At 42.9% G+C, this 4217-nt stretch overlaps 1 long non-coding RNA gene across 1 annotated transcript; it reads left to right on the forward strand.

Moving 5' to 3' along the window:
• The first annotated feature begins 867 nt into the window (after positions 1-867).
• LOC310773691 lies at positions 868-4078 on the forward strand. Its single transcript, XR_014552553.1, has 3 exons — positions 868-1100; positions 1996-2230; positions 3037-4078. It is a non-coding gene; the product is annotated as an uncharacterized lncRNA (long non-coding RNA).
• Positions 4079-4217: the final 139 nt, after the last annotated feature.

The following is a 4217-nucleotide window of genomic DNA, read 5'->3' on the forward strand; positions in this document are numbered from 1 at the left end:
TAGGCACGAGGAGTGATGATTGGTTAAGGTTAGGGTAAGAATATCAGGGTAAGCCAATCAGAGGTGTTTAGTGGCAGAGTAGGGCGGGTCTTGCGTGGGATCCACAACGAAGAACTTACATTTATAAGAACCGAATAGTAATAGGTTGTTCCATGGCCTGGTTATGTGCTGTTGTCCCATTGACGGAGGCGGTTTTTCAGACCAAAATGGCGGCAGCACTGTTGTTATAAACCCTTCTCTTTCCCCCAATACTCTTTCTCCACGCGCGAAGACTTCCACATCCAGGTCTTGAAAAGGGTCAGTATTTTAATAGACCAAATCAGCGGGATGTTTACATTTACTTCCGGGTACCCCTGAGGTCCACACATTATAATGGCGGTGGACGGCACAAACTGACGTGTTGAAGACAAAAACAGACAAAGAAGACAAAAATGGTTCGTCCGTGTTGTGTTGTTGTTTAATATCATTCATAACAACACTTTCACTAACGTTAGTGGAGACCAGACTAGCTAATTTACCTGTTGGACCAGACTAGAGTAGACTTGAAGCTAAATTAAATTGACCTGGCGTCAGTAGCTCTGTCTGTACCAGGCTCTTTCTCGCCGAGAAGAGCCTGGTGACGCGAGGTTACTCTGTCTGTAACGTAAAAAAACAGCGAGTTTGACAGACAAACAAACTTTATTAGCTAGCTAACACTACATAAAACAAACACAGAAGAAAGGCTAGATACGTCGGACAAGCATGTTTACCAACCGTTTAACCATTTAAATTGAAAGTAGTCGGCCGAAAACAACGAGAGGGTTTGACAGCATTTATATGACAACACGCACATTTAAACCTGCCGCCTTTCCCAAGTGGTACCCGGAAGTAAATTTGTTTACATGGTGACGTCACGGTGATTTGGTAACTCGTAATGTCAGCTGATTACATTTCCTTGCTCCAGCCAAGTGCTTTAGCGCACTATAAAGAAAAGTTGAAACTTTGTGGACTGAAGGATTGTCCATACAGATTGGCTGCTGATGTCTGGATAAATGATCCACAAGAGTGGCCGCCAGTTGAGTTCGGGAACATTTACGTGTACCTGATAGAAGACACTCCAGGTAAGTAGCTTAGCTTACATCGAATTTGCTTTGAAATCTTGACATATCTCATTATTTGCTCATGCTATGGTAGCCTCAATGTGAGGCTAATAATGCTAGCTGGGTAGCTGATGTATTTGAAGCCTGCAGGTAAAGACCCACATAAAACCTATCTCTGCAAGGGACGCGACAATATACAACTTACTTTTACATGCAATATTGAAAAGAAAAAAATATTATGTCTATCTATCTATAAAGGAACAAGTGGGCAATCTCTCTCTCTGTCCTGTTAATTTTTTGTCCCACTGATATCATAGGCATTGTGACATCACTGATGATGTCATAGGCATTGTGACATCATCAGTGATGTCATAAGAGCAATTGTGATGTCATCAGTGATGCGAAGTTGTGACATCATCAGTGATGTCATAAGAGCAGGTGAGCCCGCACCACGGTCAAGCTGCAGGGCGGGCGCAGCAGCCGAGCCTAAGGAGTCCCAGTGATGATGTCACAATGTCTATGATGTTATCAGTGACATCATTATTGACCAAAATCATCTTATGCCATGACTGATGATGTCATAGGCATTGTGATGTCATCAGTGATGCAAAGTTGGGCAAATGTGCACTGCGCATGCCAATAGAGCAGGCAAGGCCACACAGCAGCCGAGCTGCGGTCATATGTGAGCTGCAGGGCTAGCTCGGCAAGCCGCAGGGCAGGCGGCGAGCTACTTGCTAAGGAATTGTAATCAGGAATTGTAATCAATTAACAGGTCATTACCGTTCCAATCAAATGACACACACAGCCTCACAGCCAATGAGCTATGTGTATTGTAAAGTGCCATATATTGGTAGGAAATGCATTATGTGACATAATGGAATACTGTAGTATGAATACATATGTTGTTCTGTTGTAGGTATCCACACAGTGGAGGCCATGAAAAACTATAGAGGCCTGGCTTCCTACAAGCTGTTTGAGTCTGGAGGGGTTCAGACAGTGTACCACATGAAACCAGAGAAGAACCCTGGCATGATGGTCTTTTGTGCTGATGTTGTACCTTCAACAATCGCCCAGGATCCTCCACATCACCCATGGGTTGCTATCGGCAACACAGGAGACATTGTTACCGCTCATTGTGACTGCCAAACTGGGTAAGCTCACATCAATTTGAATAACCAAATTAAAGATCGCTCTGTTACAATGCAGGTGATCAGCTTGAATAGGAGGTACAGTGCAGCTCAAATCAAAATGAATAACCAACTTCAAGATGTGTTAAATGCCACGCCCATTGCCCAACTGATGCAGACATCCCAAGTCTCTTCAGGAGACCACCTTGAATGGGAGGTTGAATGTACAGAGATGTAAACGTCCAGCAGCTGATAACTATTTGAATAATGCTCTGTTAATGACACCCTGACTGCAGACAAAAATGCTATCTTTTGAATGTTCGAAATCAGTGGTTCTCAAAGTGGCGTTTGCTTCGGGGACGCCCACGGGTCCTTAAGGTTGTTCTTGTTCCAAGGGGTCCCCAGCAAAAAGGGGAATCATTTATTTTCTTCTTTTTCTTCTTCTTCTTTAAGGTTTATTGGCGGTTGGCAAACAATGAATTGGTGCATTACCGCCACCAATCATTTATTTTCACTATAATTACATCCATAAGTAAGACACTGACAGAATGTATGACTACTTTGTGCAATAAAACATCTGATCAGATGGGGGGGGGGGGTCTGTCAGTGGTCTAAATTGTCAGTTTGCAGTCCTTGATGTGAAAAAGTTTGAGAACCACTGTTCTAGATTGTAACACTGCATTGGTCCAAGTGTGTGGAAATATTTGCCTTCACGTTAAACACCTTCAACCATAATGCATCTTGTGTATTGTTTAGTGCCACTACAGTAAGGATTTAGTGTGAGAAAATTAGTTTTATACAGAGCTGATTATGCGTCATGTTTTTTACAGACTTGCAGCATCCTGCTTGCACATTGGAGGGCTCTTGTACAAGGTTGAATTCATTGTAAGGGCAGGTGCACGTCGTGAAGCAGCCTGCCCTGATGTCCTCTGCACATGCAATGAAAGCAACATGTACAGAGAGCAGCCTGCAAAACCAAGACAACGCAAGATGGAAGGAGTGCAGCCTGCGCGAATAGTGGACATCGATTTTTATGGGACCGAGGCAAAGAAGAAGATTCCTGTGAGAGAACGTGGAGCTGCACGTCGAGCTGAGTTAAAGCCTCCAACAGAGGAACAGAAACAACAATTTCTCACGTCATTGTTGGAGGCTACTTCTTCCGACCCGGTCCGTGACCGTCCAATATGTCTCACACTGTTCAGCTCAACTTCATCAAAAGTCAAAACCTCCCACTAAGACGTATGTTACTTGTAATAATTGTAGGCTTATATATTTATACACAAACTAGAAGCTCGATATGCATAAAGGATTCGATATCTCATATAAACAATTGAACACTCACTTTTACTCTACACTGGCCCACTTTGAAATCTGAAAACCTTCTGGGACCCACCCAACCCTTCAATCACAACCCTGATCAACACACGAGACTAAGATGATGTATTTCCCTACATGTTTTTTTGTATTATATATTTTTTATTTCATTAACAGAGGATGTGAATTTGGGCATAAGGGAAATAATAATTAATCCACATACAAAAATATTTCGGCAAAATATCCCAAAGCAGATTGCCAACATTTTCTCTCCCCTTACTCATCAGAAGTATTTGCATGCATAACATATTTGTCGAGTCAAAATGTGATGAGCAGCAACAAGAAATCAATCCACATGCTAAAAATGCTAGGCTTTGAAAAATGCTACCTTATCTGTAAAGGGGAGACTGGTGGGTACCCACTGAACCAATTTTCATTCAGATAATTTGAGCAGAGAGGTCAAGGGACACTTGGAAATAGTTTTCCCTCACCAAAATGTAACCTATGTTTGGAGCGTTATTTAGCCCCCTTCCTGACAAGCCAGCATATTATGCTTGGCATCAATGGATGCCTTAGGTTCTTCTGATAACAGGATCTCCATGTAGCTTTACTCAGTGTTTGCAGAGCACTCGCGGCCCACCTGCAGTACCTCCACGGCCCACAGTTTGGGAATCACTGCTCTACAGCTTTTCTGTGC

Source organism: Poromitra crassiceps, assembly GCF_964638095.1.
Source record: "Poromitra crassiceps genome assembly, chromosome: 3".
Lineage (NCBI taxonomy): Eukaryota > Metazoa > Chordata > Actinopteri > Beryciformes > Melamphaidae > Poromitra > Poromitra crassiceps.